This window comes from Meriones unguiculatus, chromosome 4 (genome assembly GCF_030254825.1).
Source record: "Meriones unguiculatus strain TT.TT164.6M chromosome 4, Bangor_MerUng_6.1, whole genome shotgun sequence".
In the NCBI taxonomy this organism is placed as follows: domain Eukaryota; kingdom Metazoa; phylum Chordata; class Mammalia; order Rodentia; family Muridae; genus Meriones; species Meriones unguiculatus.
The window spans coordinates 11,082,270-11,103,514 of NC_083352.1; the positions used below are offsets into that span (position 1 = coordinate 11,082,270).

General features: G+C 41.3%; 1 protein-coding gene across 2 annotated transcripts in view; it reads right to left on the minus strand.

Annotated features, from left to right (window-relative positions):
* Csmd1 (CUB and Sushi multiple domains 1) overlaps positions 1 to 21,245 on the minus strand; it is a 1,585,983-nt gene that overhangs the window by 481,237 nt on the left and 1,083,501 nt on the right. The gene's annotated exons all lie outside the window — the stretch shown is intronic.

Sequence of the window (21,245 nt, forward strand, 5' to 3'; positions counted from 1 at the left end):
TCAGTTACACAGAGAAGCCCAGTCTCAAAAAGAAACAAAAACAAGAAAAGAAATGTATATGAGAGATTTTAGACTCTGAATTTTCTTTTTTCTTTTCAATTTTCTTATGTGAATAAATAGTTTACAAAAGGAGGGACTGAAAAAGTCCAAATGAAGAAAACATCTCCTCAAAGGGCCTATGTTTCTACCATCAGCATTTACCACAGTCCCTAGAAGGCTATGGTATCACTCTTCAGAAATACATCTTACAGGAACATAAGCATTTATCTTAGGGAACAGCAAGCCATTCAACCTAGAGTAAGATGAAAGACTGTTGGGCTCAGAGACACATCTGAAAACAGGAAACCTTGTTATTGGAACCAGTGATAAGACCCCGTTCCAGGACGGAGGTCTGAATTCCTCTCTGCCTGCCTCTGCACTGAGTGGACTGCTGGAGTGATTCACCATCCCTCAGGTCAACTGTTACAGGAGGCAACTCTACTCAGATGGATGTTGAGGAAACAGGAATCAAAGCAGGGGTCTCTGGGGAGGATGTGACAGTTACCCATGTAGATTCATGAAGTTGATAACACATAAAACATAATGAACGGAGTAAGCACGCTTCCTTTCCTGCTGACCTAACCAAGAGACCTCACAGGGGATATTGGAATTTGTATTTCTCAAGTTTCTTGATAAATCATCACACACCTGCATAGAATTCTTTCTGGGGATAGACCTGAAGGTGCCAAAATGTCATTAATTCTGAGCCAGTCCAATTGAGATAATTTTGGTTTAATGAACTAAACATTTTTTTTCTTTCTGAAGGAAAATCTCAGCTTCATAAAAGTTAATATGTGAATTGGTTGCTTATTTAAGACCATGTGAAACACATAGAATTTCTAGTTTTACTTGTCCAAAAAGCCATCTTTATACTACGTGCCAAAAACAACTGGACTTCTATAGTACAGATTTTGAAAAAAAAATTAAATGTGACAGATATAAAATGGGAGTTTATTAAAATAAAATGTGTTGAAACCACACATAATTCTGTCTCATTGTCAGTACAACTGTCACCAAAGACAGCTATAATTTGTAGACATTTCTCCATAATCCCTGGTGATTAACTTTGTTTAAACATCTGAACTATAGTTAACAGATGATATAATTCTACCAATTTTATTTTAAAACCAATAATTATATATCTGTCTCCTAACTACAGTTTCTTCCTATCTACCTGCCTTTACTTGAATTTTTGTATTTTCATCATTCGTTCTGAACGTTTGCATTAAACATTTGCTACATCAAACTCTAGGAATCACATATGAAGAAATCAGTAAAATATCCAAACCCCAAACTCAGAGAGGTAATAGAATGCCTAAGGAAGAAAATAACAATTAATAAACCTTATAAAAATGAATGTGAAAGAACCAAAATTATAATGATTAGAACTGGGGTAGCAGAGATGGAACTTGAGAGACTCCCAAAATATTCTATGTCCCTCTTAATCTGAGATGCTAATTTCTAACATATCTTTCAAGGGTGGGAGATAGGAGGGCAAGAAAGTGGAGTTAGTATATCTGCCTGCCACCTACTGCATAGCAATCATATCAGAAGCTAATTTGACTGTCTTTGCTTTTCATTTAGGTATTTAAAATGAGTGGGAACATGAAACCCCAAAACACAAAATAGGCAAATGCGATTTCAAACCCCAAACCTTCAGCATAGAAAAGGAAACATTTACAGAGTGAAGATACAATCTACCAAAAGGGAGAAAACATGTGAAACCCACATACAAAGAACACAGATGGCTCAGAGTGAGAACATACCAATGTCAGGTTTAAGAGTGGGTACAGACAGACGTCAGGATAAGATGGCCACTGCTGGGAATCTACCCAAGAGACTGTATCCTGCTACAGAGATACATGCTCAGCCATGCCCATCCTTTCTCTGTTCACAATAGCCAGGGCATGGAAACAGCCTAGATGTCCATCAAGTAATGAATGGATGATGAAATGTGGTTCCTCTATATAACAAAATGCCATTCAGCCATTACAAAATAAAAAAGGAAATCATGAAATTTGTAGGTAAATGATGGAAACAGGAAAAAATACTTACAGAGTTACCCAAGATCCAGAAAGAAAACATTGCTATTTCACTTCTAACAAGTAGATCTAAGCATCAAATCCTTAAATTTGTATGTTCAACTTAGAGTACAGGATCCAGCAGAATTCAGAAGGTTAGAAATCATCAGTATGAAGAGGGAAGAACAATCTTTAGAAGGGAAGAATCATAGAAACCATGTGTTATTATGAGCAGGAGAGATGGCTCAGACGTTAGGAACACTATCTGCTCTTCAGGACATTCTGAGTTCAATTCCCAGCAACCACATGGTGGCTTACAATCATCTGGTGATCTGGTGTCCTCCACTGGTGTGCAGGCATACATGTGCTCAGAACAGTGTACACATAGTAAATGAATAGGTCTTAAAAAGAGAGAAAAAATAGGTAATATTAAGAAAGGGGGATAATGGAGCAGGAGGTTTAGGTGTGGGCAGGGATAGGTATATGGGGAAAAGGAAAGGATGAAGGAGGGATAACTAAAACCAAGGATGTTTGAAAAAGGCATATGGAAGCCTGATATTTTGTAAGCTTCCTAAACACACCACCACCACCACCACCACCACCACCACCACCACCACCACCACCATGTATATATTATTTTTGTATAAAAATAATTTAACTAGCAATATCCTCTACAGGGTATTATGCTTCTCTCAGAAGCCAGGTTACTAAATAAAAATCCCAGAGTAAGTGTGGGCTACTTCTCTACTTGTTGGCTGGAGGTATCCTGGAGAGCCCCTAAACAATGCAGGCCATTGTCATTACTATTGGTTTCCCGCAAGAACTTGATGGTTTGGCAGTGTACAACCTTAGTCCTAGGACTTGGGAGTCAGTAGCAGCTGGATCTCTGCGAGTTCCAGGCCAGCCTGGTTTGTGTAGGGAGTATCACATCAATCAGAGCTATACAATGAGGCCTGGTCTCAAAACATACAAACACACACACACACACACACACACTCACATTGCTTAAGATACCACACACACTTGTTGAAGGACACAGAAGTCAGACTTGTGCTTATCAGGAATCTTCATCAACAGTCTTAGGTAGCTAAGGCTTCAGCTAAACACTGAACTACAAAATGCCAGCATTTGGACATGCCCTGGGACATAGTGGCACAAATGTTATAGATGAGACTAACCTCTCTGCCTGGATTTAAGGATTACTCCACTGAAGTAAACACATACCTGGAGCTGAAAATCAAGCAAAGAACCCATAGGGGAGTTCAAAAGCCTTGGATGTGAACCTACTGCAATTACTTTCAAAATGGATATAGTGTCAGACTGCCCTAAAATTGTATCTCTATATAAATAGTGCTGATCTTCAGACCTCACCAGAGGAGTTTCTCAGTGTAGTGGAAAGTGGTCGATGCATAAACTCACAAAAAATTTCTGTGGTTTGCTCAGCCACTAATGGGACATCTAAATCCAGTTCTAGGTGAGTTCTACATACCAGGGAGGTCATGAACAAAGCAATGTCTGCTGATTGAGATAAGACAACTGCACTCATGAAATCCTGGTCTACACGAGATCTGTCCAAGATGAAGCCAATTCGCATTCCACAATAGAGGGGAGAAAAAGTTTATGAGGTCTTACTCCTAACTTGGGATTTAAGAACAGTTGATAAATTCTGGTAAAGAGATAGTTTCTCTTAAAAGTTTGTCCCATTGTAGGCCAACCATGTACTCATGGATGTCTCCAAACCCATGCATATGTAGGCAACACAAACTGGACTCAGTGATATGAAATTGGGAGGGGGTGGGAAAGTGAGGGAGTGGATGAATCAAGGATGAGGAATTAGAAGGTGAGCAGGGGTGAATATGATCATAAATATAATAAACTCTCAAAAATTAATAAAATATATTTAAAGAACCATAAAAATATGTTGAATCATGTCTAAGCAGTGCTGTAATAAGAACAAAGGAGCTATGGGTTGGTGAGAATGCAGAAATAAGGGAACACTTGTGTACTACTGTCAGGACTGTAAATTAGCACAACAACTGTGGAACATGGCATGGGCACTCTCCAGAGCTTTCAAAAAGAACTATTATATGCCCCTGTACCCATGCCACCCATGTAGCTCAAAGGAGTACAAATCAGTACCAAAGTGATTTGTTCATTTCCAGCTTTGGAAGTCACAAGCAAGGTACAGAACCAAATGAACGATAGCAGATAATTACGGACAAATAGAGTGTGGTATGCACCAAATGGAGGGATCACTGCTATTTGCAACACTGTGGATAAATCATGAGGGCACTTTGTTCAGGGATAGAAAGATAGACTACATACCCTACTTACATCTGTCAAGTTACAGACTAGAAGTCACAGGGACTGGAGGAGGGAGACAGCTCCCAGAAATACTGTACATAGGACAGAAAAGTCCAGTCAGGAGGAACATGCATTCTGATGGTCTCATGTACAGATAGTGAGCAGAGTTAATAGAAAATACATGAAATATTATTCTTTTGACAATTGCTGACATAGAGTTTAAATATCATCATCAAGAATGATGGCTGTATGATGTCAGACGTGTTAATTAGCTGGATTCTGGCACAAGCAATGCCTACACATTTCAAAATGCCTTGCTCACCATAGAGTATACAAGTTACATTTGTCAGTTTTAACACCGTGACTCATTGGTCTCCTTTGTGGCAGCATTGTTAAGTGTCTGTCCAAATTATAAGGCAATGCTGCAGAGGCGGCATCCAACAGTGGGGCCATGCCTGACTAAGCTACTCTCAGGAATATGTGGCAGAAAACAAGCTGAACAGCAAATAGGGATCACAGTACTTAGTATAGATGTGTATATAAATGTGGCAAAGAAGGAAATGTGGCTCGGTGCCACCTGCATCCAAGCCTCCACGTACTAATCAGTTCTAGTTACATCCGTACAGAAGAAAAAAAAAAAAAAGACGCTCAAGTATTTTTCAGTGGAACTACTGTAAGTATCTCTTCTAATTTATAGTAATTGTGCTTTTCTGGCTCCAAGAAATTAAAAAGAAAACTTTTAGGATGCCAAAATGGGAAGCTCGGGCAGAGAACAATTTTTCACAGACACCTTTCAGGATCCTGCTCAGGAAGCCGCTCCAACCTTGAATGAGGATTTTCCCAGAACTGGCCATCTTCCCATAGAGTCAGTCGTTCCCAGATGGCGGTGCTCCAGTGCTGTGAGCATTTGTTTCAGGACATTTAGAGAACCACTCAGAACTTCGCTAGTATTGTGAAGTCCTTACACAGCTCAGTGGAATTGTCATCAACAGATACTGGGACGATTCTGACACTAAAGCATTAAATTTATTAACAGTGGCCAGCCTTTCTTCTGACAGCAAGTCAGAAATGCAGCCCCAGGGCCGACCCTCGGGCAGAGCTGAAGCCAGTTGTCTCAGCAATGGATCAAGATGGGGGAGGGGAGGAAGAAACATGACCTGGCTTCTAATTTATTGACTTGAGCTTTAGTTTTGTTCTCTTTTGGCTCACAAATCAGTTTAGTTTAAGTGCCACGTGTACTTCCTACCTCAAATACACAGCAAACCAAGTTTTCATTGACTTGTTACCACTGTATTTGAGATACAGTATATTAGATATATCAGAGTGACTAATCTTGTTTTCATCGTATTCTTCAAAGATACTTCCAGAAAAAGTAGCTTTTCATTGGCAAAAATATATAGGATACTTAAAATAATTTTATTTTGTTTTCTAATAAAGACAAGTGTTGGTAGTGTAGACCAATGGAAAACATCTTAGATATGTTATGGACTGTTAATACTTAAAGGGCAAATTTAAGAGGAATGGTGGAAGCAGGAAGACTTTGTCTTTCAAATAGAATACAATAGAGAGAATCACTCTTTTCCCTTCAATGCTCCCTGCCTCTCAAACACTCAGCCCTCACCTTTCAAACAATAGAAGCACTTGATTCACCGACATTTATTTAACTTTACCTGCTGCTACTGGAAGAGCCTTCTGAGGTGAATGAGCTATTTCTAGACCTGTTAGAGCCAACACAAACTACTTCTAAATATGGGGTTCCTGGAGAATGGTTATTTATGGACTTTTAAAAAAATGTTGGTTCAACTAATTCTGAAAAAAAAAATCTGGAATGCTTTAGAGATTAAATTTGAGTCTAAAACGGGATGGATGTCGATGTGACTGTGAGTCTGTCCATCCTCCTAGCTCAGGAAGGGATGGATATAGGAGCTTATTCCCTCCTTAACCCCATCACCATCTGCAGAATAAGCTGGGGCAGCCAGATAGATATGATTCTATTTCAAATTAATATATGTATATATTTAAGATTTGTTTTGTTTACATGTGTTTATCTGTGTGTGTGCGTGCGTGTGTGTGTGTGCATGTGGGGTGTGTGGGGGATAGGTTCTGTCACATATGTGTAGGTTTCTGAAGAATCCAGAGGAGGGCATCAGATTTTCCTGAATCCAGAGCATTGATTTTTCAATATTCCTAATGCTGTGACCCTTTAATACAGTTCCTCATGTTGTGGTAACCCCCAACCATAAAATTATTTTTGTTGCTACTTCATAACTGTAATTCTCCTACTGTTATAAATCTTGATTAAGTATCTGATGTGCAGGGTATCTGATATGCGACTCCTGTGCAAGGGTCATTCAAACCCCAAAGGGGTCATGAACCACAGGCAGAGCACCATTTCAGGCCGTCGCTTACAGAGCAGTCCACCTGAAATGACTGTTAGGAACCAAACCCGTCCTCTTCTAGAGCACTCTTGACCACTGAGCCATCTTTCCTGATACTTAGCAATAATGTATTTGAGGCTTAGTGTGGTGTTTCAGTGTATGTTGACATGTGTCATGGTCAGATCAGAGAGGCAGGAGAACATCCATGTGTTACCACAGCTATTGTCCATCTCTTTAGGTTTGAGACATTAAAAATTCTCTCCTAGCTATTTTGAAATTCAACTAATTGTTGGGAACAAAAGTTATGTTACTGTGCCTTAGGGCATGAAAGTTATCCCTCCTGTCCAGAAACAACCCCATGTCTCTTAGCTTCCCTTCCTGTAAGCCACAAAAGAATGGTTGTATAAGATGGCACATAGACAGGGATAGATAATAGTTGTAGGGACATGGATTATTGATTGATAGATAGATTAATGAATTTATAATGGAAGGTAATAGCCAGATATAAGTAGATACAGGATAGAGAAGTGAAAGGAAGACATGTAGATAAATGATAGGTAGCAGAGAAATGATAATAGACATGATAGATTGATAACTGATTGTTAGATATATACACATGTACACACATAAATGAGAGATAGAGATGGGTATATAATAATAGATGAGAAATAGATGATTGGTGAAAGACAGATTATGATGATAGGTGACAGATGATGATGATGATGATAAGAGGTAGATAGAGTGATAGACAGATAGACAGATAGATACAGGATTGATAGACTGATCGATAAATGAACTATAGAGGACAGATTTATAGATGACAGGTAGACAGATGATAACATGGCAGACGTAGATGGAAAACAGACTGTGTTTAAATGGCCCAGTGGGAATACAGAGTGAGCTGAGATGTGGCTGGCACTGGTGGAGGCTGTTTCGACACACATCTCTCCCTCCTGTTCAGCAGCAGAAAACACAAACTTTGAGCCAGCCTTGTCTTCAGTGCTAAATTCAAGCCAGGACTTGTCACATCTTTCATAATAAAATGGACATAGGGCACACAGGAACAGAGCTCCTGTAGTCATTTCCTGAGAGGTAGAAGCTGCATTTCACTTGAATCAAGTGAAGATGAAGAAAGAGGGCGTGTGAACACAGAAGAGTGTTCATGACTATGCACACGAGTATGAGTAGGAACCTAAGTGCGGCCATCACACAAATATATGTACACAAGTGTGTACTAGGCAGGAATATGTACCACAAATGAGTGTGCATGTATGTGTATGGAGTGCATCTACCAGGCATGCATGGTAGTACACATGAGTGTGTGCTACATATGAGTGTATGGACCCTGCACGTGTACTGGTACACATGATTACATGGCTGTGCACATGTGTACACATGATTGCATGAGCCAGATGTGCATTGTGTAAACATAGTTGCATGAACTGTAATTTTCTGCACATGCACTCATGAATGAGAGGGGTACAGGGCAGGTCTGACGGGAGCAGGGCAGCCTGAAGGGAGTAAGGCAGCATGAGGGGGTTGGGTTGAAGCTGTAAGTCGGGTGGGAGCTTCAGAAGCTCTGAGCCTTGTGTAACTACAATCTCCAGGCCCCTCCACTCCCGTGCGTTTGAGGATCTAGGGTACTGAAATACCCCGTTGCATGTCTGCTAAGGCCTGGGGAATCCTGTGTCTGACAGCCTGGAGTCCACATGTGGAGGGGAAACAGCAGAGACCACGTAAGAAGGCAGGGCCCTGTGGTGCTGCCTGCATGCTCACCTTCACTCCCACCCCATATGGTTCTTCACACTGGTTGGCTGACTCAGAAAAAAACGCAGATCTGGTGCAAGAAGATGGCTCAACTGGTAAACATAATTTTTATCAAGCCTGTTTATGTGAGTTTAACTCGAATTGTCTTCTGACTGACATATGCACACCCCCAAATACCCCCCACAACCCCTCACAAGCACACACAAAATGACAGTAATAGAAATACATTTTAAAAAGAAATCACAAACATGGAAAATATGCCTTTGTCAGGAGAGAGGTGACCAGATGAGAGGCAAAGGGAAGATGGGGGATAAAAAGGGTACAGAAAGAGAGGTTATCAAGATGCCTGCCCTGACCTGGGTGTATGCTCTAGACATAGTGTTTACCATCTCATAGAGAACTCAAAAGTTCAAAAGAATTAATGAACAATTGGCTCTCTCCATTAACTCTCAAGAGTGAATGAGTGAAATGGGGGGACTTGGGGAGTGGCATTCATGAAGAAGGGCGAGGGAGGGTGGGACCGGGAGGGGCGGAGGGAGGGGCTTATGCGGGGATACAAAGTGAAAAAAGTGTAATTAATAAAATTAAATTAAATTTAAAAAAAAGTATCCATTGAAATCCTTGCATTCTGTACCACTAAGAATCTGTCCCTGGAATTCAGCATCCTGCTATTTCTTGCCAGTTTGTCACATTGCCTTCACCCTGTCTATGTTCCCTAGGCTTTTGCCATCTCCATTTTCCCCCACCTCTTACTTCTTCCTTTCTTTTCCTCATTCCTCCCGACTTTTGTTAATCATTGAAGATGTTTTCCTTTTATAACTAAAATTGCCTATAAGTTAAAGGTGCTAAAAACTTTCCTGAAATCTATATAAGGACAATATTGAAGGTAATTTTCTAGAAAAAGAGAAATGACATTTGATCCAAGAAAAGACTGAGGGAGGAAAACCTGTCAGGGACATGCCAATCATTCTTCAACATCTTCAGAGCATCTGAGTCACCCCCTCATCCTACACAGAAGGTCCCCAGTGCCCGATCTGAGCCTGGCACACACCACAGGTGTCAGAAGAATATGTGAGGCATGAGGGCTCCATGAAGACACTTCCAATATGTGCCCATGTTAGTGAGGGCAAGGGAGGGGGGAGTAAAGGGTGATCCCCCTGTCCTGGCCTTTGCTGCCCTTGCTTACAATGGACAATGGCATTCACTGGCCATCCCTGCACTGGACTGTGCTCTCAGGACAACATGCTGAGCTCTTGGGATGTAAGAACCTTCATTTTAGTGGACATTGGGCTGCATTCCAATGAACATCAATTGCCATATTAGTGTTAGTGAACAAACAGCCAATCACCTTTAAAGAAAATGTAGAAAAGGGTCTTCCAGAAAGTGAAATTGTAATTAGAACCTAATAAGTCCATGGCGGTGGTGGGGTGAGGGGAGGTTGTGAATGACTGAGTGGAGGTTGGTTTGGGTTCATGGGTGTATGCACACACACTATTTTCGTTTTTAATTATTAACAAAGTGGATGCTTCATATCTCAATGACAAGTCCACCACACCCATTCACTAAGCTATGTACCCACAGTACACCGCTGAGGTGTTCAGACCATGCCTGACAAGTACAAACACTTATTTGTTTAGGAAATGGTAACTGCACAGTCTCAGCGCTGCACCCCTACCCTGTGGCAACTATATCTTGAGATCATTCACATTATTTCAAATGCACTGCTGTCTATTGCCTGAGGATTCCTCAGCACATGGGTCCTATCACTGGAGGGGGAACCAGACATATTACACACATGGGAGCTCTCTAGTAGCTGAAGAACACCACATTGATAAATGAGAATGAGGCTGTCTCCAAGACCATCCCAAGCAAATTGGCCATACACTGGGAAGGCTGGCTCAGCATTCCAGAAAATACCATCATCTCAAAGACAAATGTGTGTGGCTGAAGATATCAGAATGCCTTTTATGAGTCTTGTGATTTCCTCACATAAGTCATTTCTGGGTCATTTTTTTCTTCTTTATACACTGATGGCTTCTACACTCGTCTCCTCAAGCTGCCAAGGCAATTTGGCTGCCCTAAACACACCTCTGAGAGTAGATAGCTCACACCAGCCCGAGGATAGAAAAGGAACAAATATTTCATGTGATTTTTATGTACTGTAGGCTAACAGTCCTGAAAGACCCTACAGCAATGCAAATGGGGCATTAGAAGGGTTCAGCCAGCAGTAACCAGTGACTTCCAAACTGTGGCCAGCTCCTAGAGGCAGCACACTGAGAGAAATGCACTTGAATCTTCCAAGTCTATGTAAGTTCATAGGATCCTGCTATTTATCAAGCAAGAAGATGTCTTTGTCCTGCAAAAGGAAAAGTGAAAATCTTGTGCTCAGAACTCATGACTCTTAAAAAGGCAGAAGTCGTTTCCAGGCAATTCTGGGAGAGCTGGAAGGGAGAGGGTGTGTGTGGATAAGCCAGGTCCCTGGAAGAATTAGAATTAGTGAAAAAACTGGGTGCCTAGGTGTTCATGTAAGACCCTTGACTCACTCACAATGACAACTGTACACAGTAGACACTCTTGAATGTAAGAGACGGACTACCCACATTTAGGCCCAGTAGTGGACTGGGCTGCAGAGGGGCTGATCTGGCCATAACATGCTGCCTATGTGCGGCCTGTTGACCCCTTTCTTGATTTCATTGCTACCTCTTCCTCACTGGAGCTAGGATGTGTCAAACTGCCCTGCACTGATTTTCAGGAAATCCCACATGAAGTTGTTAGCTCTGACCAGACGCTATTGCTGCAATGCAAGCCCAAGCCCTTGTTGCTCCACACGGGTTCCCTGGATGTTCAGTAGCTGTGAGGAGAAATGCAGACTGCTTCCCTTGTCAGCTCACACCCTTATTGCACTGTGGAGTCCTGTTGCCAAGGAAGAGGATTCCTCACTAAAGTTCCTCAGCCCCGAGTACAGCGTTGTGTCGTGCGTCCCTTGACAGCCTCTATCACTTGCCCTAATTCAATATAATGTCTTCCTAGTACAGCCTCTCTTCCACCTTACACTAACCCTATAGGAATATTCAAAATAATACCTGAAGTGAACTGACATATTTAACTAAGACAACCAAGGCAATCTGAGAAGAGGGGCACAGTGGTTAGAAGTGGCCATGGAAAAACTGGGTCTGAGGATATTAAAGTCTGATGTGTGGGCACATGACACCACACTGAATGTCACCAGGGTGACAGGATCCTGGCATTCACACACCTCCTTCCTGTGCCATGCATTTGGGGGATGGAGGGAGCTGTGTCTTCTTCCCTTCTTCTTCTCAAGACAAACCGTAATTATCAATTGTAACATTAGGGTAGGATGCAAGGTTGGAAAATCACTCAGCAACCTCCTCCTGTCTTCCTTCTGTGTAACCCCCATCTACCTTGGGCCCCAGCTTCACAGTGCCCTGGAAGATAGATTTCATGCTCTTCAAAAACACCACCTCCAAACACCACCTCGAGCACATTGGTCCTTTTCCTATTTGCTGTTTCTTATTCTTCAAGGGTGATGAGGTACCTAAGGACTCAGCTCATTTCTGTCGGGAAACTACTGAAGTATTTGAGGAAGAAGGACAGTTTGGCCCCTGGACCTTTCCCCAGAAATGGCCAAATATGGTGCCTTGCCTTTTCTCATTTTCTTTCATTAGACAATAGAAATACAAAGAAAGTAAGTGTGACAGAGGAGAGCCCTTGCTTGAATCCTGCATGTGCATCTATATAAAGGAATGTGTATGTTATATTTCAGGTTTTTGACAGCCTGGAGTTATAGTAGTTCTAACTATATTTCCCATGATGCCATGCTTAATACAATCCAACAAAAGTGCACCTTCCCCCTTCTATAGGTTCTCTCTCTGTGTTGTAGGGCACCTGAAACCTACATGGTGAGCAAAACCTCAGTGCACACACCACAGATGGGCTGGATTCCTCCTCCCCAACATCACTGTCCCAGCTCCCCCACCAGCATCCTAGACACAGCTCTCTGCTTCTTCCCTGCGCTCTATTGCTTTGGCATTTCCATGTGAGTAAGATAGGATACCATTTTCCCTTTGTCTGGCTAAAGCCTTGGTAGAATCTGCAGGCATACAAGCTGTGAATCCTTCCCCTATCTATAATGTGGTCCATACTTGGAGAACAATAGTTTCTTTGTTTTTTCACTTTCATTAAAATCTGTCCAGAGCAAAATATCTAATGAGCTGATCCCTGCACTGCAAGATACATCAGCAGTAGGATCTCACTGCCAGTTCACCAGGAAAACTTCTATTCAGCAGAGTATATGATTTCATGTATGAGGGTTGGTCTTCAGATGACACCAAAAGTAATCCAAGGCAGTGTCCCTTGTCATTGTGAGGGCATGAACATCTCAGGTGTTAGCATAAGGAGCCACCATCCCTGTTTATATCATGGAACACATGGTTAGTTCTAAGTTCTTGCTGAACACTTATCAAAAAATCCCATGTAGACAGCAGGTTGGTAAACAGACACACACACACACACACACACACACACAAAGAGAAAGAGACAGAACACTGTAGAAGGCATCTTATCTACAAATCTGCCAAATCAGCAGTTTCCTGCCTTTCAAATGTGCCTTTCTCTTTCTCCCCTGTCCCTTCTCACCTCTAGATAGAAAGCCTCCACGATACCCCTACTACAGTTCTGGAAGTCGGACCACAGGAGCATGTAATACAATTCAAGAGTGAGTTAGGCTCATTTTTTTTCCTATGGTTGCTAGTTAAATATAAAAGCCATCTAGCCCACTGACTTTTCCTTCTTCACTAGGTAAAAATGCAGAAATCAGCCAGCCATTCTTAGTAAGAGCCATGTGTAACAGTCACCTGAGACATTGGCAGTTGGACTTGTCTAACTGCAAGGACCAAAACCATCAGAATAAGTCAGGCTACTTCCTGGCAAGCACAGATCAGTGACCACTAACTCTGTTATACTCCTTTTCCATTTCTTTTAGAGGAATGAAGGAAAAACCTGATAAATAATCAATTCCTGAAAGGTTTTAAAAGGAAACCAAGGAACAGGGAGAATGGCTCCAACCAAATGCACTTAATGGTGATGTAACAGTCCAAGCTTTTATACTGTAAAGTCAGTGTCTCTTCTGGGTGTCCTGGAAGCTGACATCACATGCTTCTTCTGGTGTCCAAGGTCATTGGTGTTCCTGATTAGCATCATGAAAATTTTATAGATTCTTATATAGAATATGAAAGAATGGCTATGAGTTCAAGCCTCATCTGAAAAGGGCCTCTATGCTTTCTTTTTCACCTCATTCCTTTATATGAAGAACCAAGAAACAGTCTACTGTGCACCCCAATTTGGATTGTTCCCAAGACAAGGTTTCTAACAATGACGATAAAATCACCTAGCAGTAAATTCACTATCCTTTGTATTTCAAAGCTAACAGATTAATACATGATTAAATGATGGTCTATTACCCCCATACATATACACAAAAATGATAAAATCTTACAAACACTAAAAGGTGGAGATGTGCTGATCTCCTTATCCTCAAGTCAGTTGACCGGAAACACTCTCAGTACACCCTTTGTTAGATAGACAGAAAGGCTTCCCAGGGCAAGGAGGACAACATGACAATGGTACCTATGGAAGCAGCCCTTAAAGATGTAGTGTTACTCTTCAGAGGAACAGTCATCTCTGGCAAATGCTTGTTTAGTTTCTTAGCAACCGCAAGTTCCCAGAAAGCTATACACGTGCCTCCCAGGAAGGCCACAGAAATGTGTTGTCTCCTTCAATTATTTCCTAATCCTGAAGACATTTCAGAGCATGGAAGGGGTATCCTTGTTGCAGCCTCAAATGCAGATTTTTAAGGGCTATAGAGGCTGTACCAACTTGGTTCTATTTGCACAGACAGTGATGAGGCCCACACCTCTCTCTTCTCTGTTCCCAATAGTTAACTGAGCAGCAAGGAAATCATTTGCTGGAGCAATAAGACAACGATTGAGTTTTGAAAGATAAGGACAATTCTTTGACTGATTCCTACTTCTAAGCACCGAGTGAAGATGGATGAGAAAAAAGGAGGCAGAGCTCTTCCAAGCAGAGCCCAGTCTGAAGTGAAACCTCCTGGGGCCTCGTGAGTTTTATTGAACTTTGAATATTGTCCTTACTGAAGCCCATTAAGAAGCTTCTTTTACCAGTAAGTTGGCTTTTTTAATTGATAAAGATAACGGTAAGGCAGACTGGACTATTAATGCCTCTTAATGACAATGCAGCAGCACATTAACCCTCTTGTTATTAAGATGAACAATGTCGCGTGTAAATAAACTGTGTGTGGGTAGCATGCTGCATAGAACCTTCTATGGGTACCCACACTGTAGGTATCACACACAGAAGCACAGCGGCTCTGAAAGTTACCCATGGATCAAAAATCTTCCTCCCCTATCAACATTTATCACTGCTTTACAGCATATAAATATGTAAGTCATTTAAAAGTGAAAATAAATGATTTAATAAGTAATTTCCAAATGTTCACTGCCAGCCCCATGCCCGGTTCCACACCGACAGAGTGATAATGAATGACAAAGCTTTATGGACATTACACCCTTGTTAGGGGAGAGAAGCCTGCACCCTGCTACTTAAAATTGTAAACAAACACATGCATATATTGGTCAATTGTGGTAAGTGTTGGGATGGACCTGGAGAGTGCATGGGCAGTAAAGAAGAGGGATGAAGGGTCATTCTTAGGTGGCACAGATGGACAGACCCTGGATAGCAACCAAAGGATACAGAGCTTGTATCAAAGGGTCCGATATGAAAGCACATCCCTTAGCTCTGTTGGGAGGGTGAGGAGGGAACAGCCACAGGAATGCAGAGGCATTAAAGGGGCAATCAGCATTACACAGCACACAAAGATTTGCCTGTGTGTTCTGTTCTTTCCTGATAAACACAACTGAATTTTCCCTTGTGAAGAGTTAAAATGGGAAGACATGCGAAGAATCAAACAGCAGACAAATAGGAACAAGGACAAAATTATGTCTGTTTATACGGGGCCAGAGACCTTAAGCTGGGAGCAGGGTCTCAAGCCTATCCTCCCAACACCGAGGAGCTGAAATAGGAGGATCACTGCATGTCAAAGGCCATCCAGAAGTAAACAACAAGGCTGTTTCCAAAACAAACAAAACAAAACCTAAGCCCTGTGCATGCATCTCCAGGATTCACTCTGTGAAGGGAGAATGAAATGTCACATACACACACACCTTGGACAAGCAAACTATAAGACCCGGGGACTTTGGCTCAAAGCGTAGCTGCATGTCTCTCATCCTCCATTACTTAAAAACAATTCTGTGATAGATTTAGTGGGAAATCAGTGCTCATTTAAAGAATACTGGACTCCTCCCCCGACTGATAGAGTCTATGGGTTCTTTAAATAGGTTCAGAGGAAGAAAACCTCCCGGCACTAACACTAGTATGCAGCATGGAAAGAAAGATGGCTTTCTGTGGACAGAGACTTGAGCAACATGACATTGAGAGAGGAGCTAACTTGTTTTTCATGCTCACAGGTCAAGTCAGTTTTCTTTATATGCCTCATTTATATGCCTCTCCTTTCTGGTGGCAACAGATCCCATTTGCTATCAGCAATTTCATAAAGAACAGTTACAAAATAAAGTGAAGAATCAAAGTTATACCTTGGGGTGAAATTAGTATTTACATATAGGAACAAAAACTATTACTATGTCAATATGTTCTCAGCAATTGTAAACAAAATGTTTCACTTTTGGGTCATAACTTTACTCTGCCACTCTCCAAACTTCTTCTCCAATATAGGTCTTTTTGGGTTTTTTTTCTAAAACAGTCGTTAATCCATTCCCTGACCAGCAGTGGCTAACTTAATTGGCTTAACATAGTACTAATGAGGCTGTGATCACATATCCCTAGGGACAGGCTTGTTAGCTTCAGTTTAATCCAATTCAACAGAAAATAAAAGTGTCTGCCACGACTAGGGCACAGCAATAAGAGATAAAATCAATAAGGCCTGTCCCCTTCCCTTTGGGACCTCATGATTTAACAAGACGATAGGCACACAAATAAGTGTCACAGACATGCAGAGGCTGGGAAGGCGGGCAGGGCAGGCTGCAGAGAGCTGGGAAGAGAGCACTCTGAGACAGGGCAGAACGAGCTGGGGAAACGGGAGAAAGGGGCCCTGCATGGATATGTTCCACTTGACAAAAGAAAGATTGATCCTAGGGAAAGCATGGTGATATTTTCCAATTTTGTTATTCTGAGATCTGCAATGTCTCCACGCAAGCTGGCTCTGTTCTGCATATAGCAAGAGCTGTGGGGAGTGGGGCTGTGGGGAGTGGGGCTGTGGGGAGTGGGGCTGTGGGGAGTGAGAGAGAGTCACCCTGTATAAACAAACCTGAGCTCTGAAATGAAGCAGGAAACAGAAACTAGGGGGTGAGTGGTGGCCGTGCTATATTCTGACATCAGGGATCTGCTTCTAAGTAGCACAGACTGGTGTCCAGGGAAGTTCTCTCAGTGATGCTCAATGGAGGAAGATGGGAAAGGGCCACAGGAGCTGCTGAGGAGACATGGGATCAGATCATTTGGGGAGTTCTGTCCATTCCATTTCACCTCTATCCCCTATGCTTTTTTTTCTAAAAGTTAGATTAGTAATAATATACACAAAGAAGCTACCCCACAGTGCCTGGTAACAACAAGCCCCAGCTCAGGTGACGGTCACAAAAGAGTATGCAGCAGTGTTCCCTGCCAATGCTGTGTGTTTGTGACTTGGAATACAGGGCTGAAGGGTAGGACCTCCTCCCTACGTGGCTGCTTTGTGAAACTCATACCCTGTGGGACCCAGCGGTCCATCAAGGTAACCATGCAGAAGAAAATGTACTCATCCTTGCTAGAAAGAACCAAAAGCAACAGAAGCTCGCAATTGGTAAGATGCAACTTCAAGTGCTGGATAAGACATAACCTTGCCACAACAATGCTTAACGTTTGATGATTGTATTTGTAAGAGCTGGGGATGTACCTCAGTGGTGGAGCACTTGCCTGGCCTCAGGTCCAAGGTATCAATCAATCTCTACTATAATTAAGAAAGAAGATAAAAAAAAAAAACATACACAAAAAGACAGAGTGTGATAACCATCACATATAATATCATCATTTGAGATACCAAGGCAGGAGAGTAACTGAAAGTCCAAGGCCAACCTGGGCTTTGCAGTGAAACAGTAAAAGTCAGGGTCTAGCCTGGTGGTTGCATGTCAACTTGATTTATTCTGAAGGAAATCATTCACTGAGCCAGCATGGGCCATGTATATCCCAGCAGTGCAGAGGCTAGGGCAGGGGAATTGTGAGTTTGAGGCCATCTTGTGCTTGACATCAATACCTAGTCTTAAAGCAAAAAGATCAAACAAATAAATTAAAAACAAAGAGCTAACCACAGTAGCACCCAGGTGCTAAGGATGTGACTGTGATGCTTAACATGCTTAACACATGTGGAATTCTAGACCAGCACTGGGGCAAGAATGGAGAGGGCTGGCAGCTGGGTGCGGTGCAGTTGGTAAAGGCTTTGATTAGAAGGCCTGAAGCTCCTGGTCAAAATCCCAACAGTGAAAAATAAAAAGAAGTTTTCCTTTTAAAAGTGAGGATAATTGCACTTCTGCACATACAAGAGGTGAATTCTCCTCAGGATGGGAACTAGACAGACAGTAGAAGCCCCAGGAGCTCTCCCCAGCACAGCACCTAATTTCCCACATTGGCACACAAGTTTCCATCCATCTTACACATAATTCTTCAGTTTTAATGAATATACTTCATCTTTTAGACAGTGGTCAATGGTAACAAATATTTTGGAAACCATTCTTCTACAGACTTAATTCAAATAGGAAAGCTTGTGTTCAGCTCCATTAACTTTAAATAATTTATTGATAACACTGGAATTAATATGTAGATTGCCTTAAGAAAAATACAAAGGTTTCCAAAGAAACAATAATAACTCAAACAAAACCAGATGACAGATATTTTGTCAACTTAATAAAGTGAGCCCTCCTCAAGGAAAAAGCAGCCCCAAATTACATATAATTATAGTGCCTGTTATAATTACGTCCGGCTCATTTTGACCACATCAGGCATTTATCTGGATTATATAATAATCATTAGTATTGATTATAAGAATTTAGAAAGAACTGAACTGATTTCTGTTAAGAGCATTGCTGAAATTATGAAGAAACGAAAAGCGTCCCTTTTCTGTTGTACACATCATCAGTGCAGTAAAGCTACAGACTAACTTCCTCAACACCTTACTCCAACCAAGACTCAAGGCACCCTTATGGGGTAGGGTGTATCAGACTGCGTGTGAACGACCTGGGTTTTCCAAGTCCCATGGAAGACAGACCGTGAGTATTATCAGAAAATACACGCCATGTCTATCTGATGCCAATGGTCACTGCACAATGACACTGGTACAGATGACCTTCAATTCAATTCCGTCCAACTTCACTTACAATGGAACCTTGCCTCTGAATAGTGTCTTTTTACTCAAGGACTGTAGAGACTCAGCTTGTGTGCTTGGGCATCTCTTTTCATGGTGTGACCCATTGATCCGTGAATAAAGAGCCTTTCCGAGGGTCTGTAAAATCAAAGTTCTCGTAAATCAACATAAAGACACAACAGGACCTTTCCATTGTGTTGCCTGATAGTGAATGCAGCACATAAGCGAGGACAGTGTGCCTTACACAGAGAAGGCCAGGGCCACCAAAGAAAGTCCCCTGTAAAGCAAGAATGGTTTTGGTTTTTACTGTATATATCCTTTAAGCCCACAGTGTCTCTCCAGTGAAGATTGGGATCTCAAAGTGTCAGTCATGAGGACAAAGGACGTGTGTGATTGACATCTAAGCCAACTGGCTGATTGTGTCTCCACTAACTGGAGACATGATTTATCTGGATGACGGAGAAGCTGTGCTTGATAATATTACATTTTCTATCAGAAATTTTCATTAAAATATATCTATAACTTCAAAGAAAACATATTTTTGTTGTCAATGACAAAGTAGTCTAGCAATAATTGAGAAATTGTGAAGATCTATCTACCATCATTAGATTGACAGATTCCCCATAGTTAAAGATGTTTCTAAGGAGACACTAGTTTTAATGAGTGTGATCTCAGAGTGGAAAATATTACTGAAAACTAGAACTGGGGACAGAGATGGTGGATGGTTCAGCAGTATGTGATAATACACAGCCCTTTATTTTATTCTTAGCACTGGAAACTAACTGTTTTAATAGGGAAAAAATAGTCTTTTTAAGGTAACATGGAAAGAATGCTTAGTAGGAACTAACAAAGTCTTAGCAACAAAGTGGTATCAACAAACCAGCAAACACGTGTGTATGAGTATTTTGCCTGTTTATAAATGCACCAGAGGTAGGGTTATATACACACTATAAAAGACAACATAAAGAAAGGTTGCAGAGAGGGGAGAGGAAGAATGACCTTCAAATACTGACTTCCTCAATTCTAAGAAATGAGACAAAAGAGTAGCAGACAAAGCCCAAGGTTCAAAGGGTAGGAGTGAGGAAATAAGAAGAATCAATGAGTAAATGATGATCAAATCAATGAAAAGAAAAACAGTGAAAGCAGAGTGTTGTTGTCATTTTGCAGGATCAATAACACCACTCATCAGCTCAATAAATCAAAACAGGAAATGTGAATACAAGGAATCTGAGCTGTGACATCACTATTGATCTAAAAGATTCAGAAATAGAGTCGACCCAGATGCTAATACCTTGAAGAATGGACAGTAGAAATGTGGTAGAGGGCCTGGAAAGGTGTCTCAGTGTCTCAGAACAGTAGCTGCCCTTACAGAGGTGATGGGTTCAGTTCCCAGCACCTATACAATAACTCACTACCTTCTGTAACTTCATTTCCAGAGGATCTGACACACTTCTTCTGACTTCTGAGGACAGCACATATGTACATGGTATAAGCACATACATGCAAGCAAAAATATCATACATACAAAATTTTAAAATGGGTCTAATATGTTAAATATGGTATATACACATCATGGAATTTTATACAGCCAAAAAGAAGAATGGAATTATGAAATCTGCAGAAAAACGGATGTCTTTGACTCTGTTTACATTCAACAAGATAACCCAAACTTGGAAGGAAAAACCTGCAAGTTCTCTCTCTCTCTCTGTGTCTCTCTCTTTTTGTGTGTGTATGCACATGTAGTTGTAAAACTAGAATGGAGAAAACAATGGAAGAAAAAGGTGTCCAGGAAGAAAAGTCACACAAGTAAAACACCTGAAACATGGAAACAAAACTCCTGCAATAGGAAGAGTATGGAGAGGTGTTGAAGAACAGATGCAGATGAAGACAGGAGACTCGATACAAAATGGATTATAATTGAAAATTCCATAATAAAATCCAATACGCTACATGGTATTTTAAAAATAAAAATTATCACTTATAGAAATGCTAACTAGAAACATTTTTAAAACATCAAGGTAAAAGTGTAGAAAGCACTATGGAGAGTTTTTTGTTGGTAAGTTTGTCAACTTGAATGAAAATTTAAAATCTTCTGAAAAATATAGACTGTCAACAGGTAACACAAAATGATGTGTATATGAAAGAGAGTTTAAGTTGGTGGCTGAAGACCTTTCCTGAGAAAAGTCCTCCCCTGGAGGGTTCATCAGTGAATCCCCTCAGCATTCAAGGAAATGT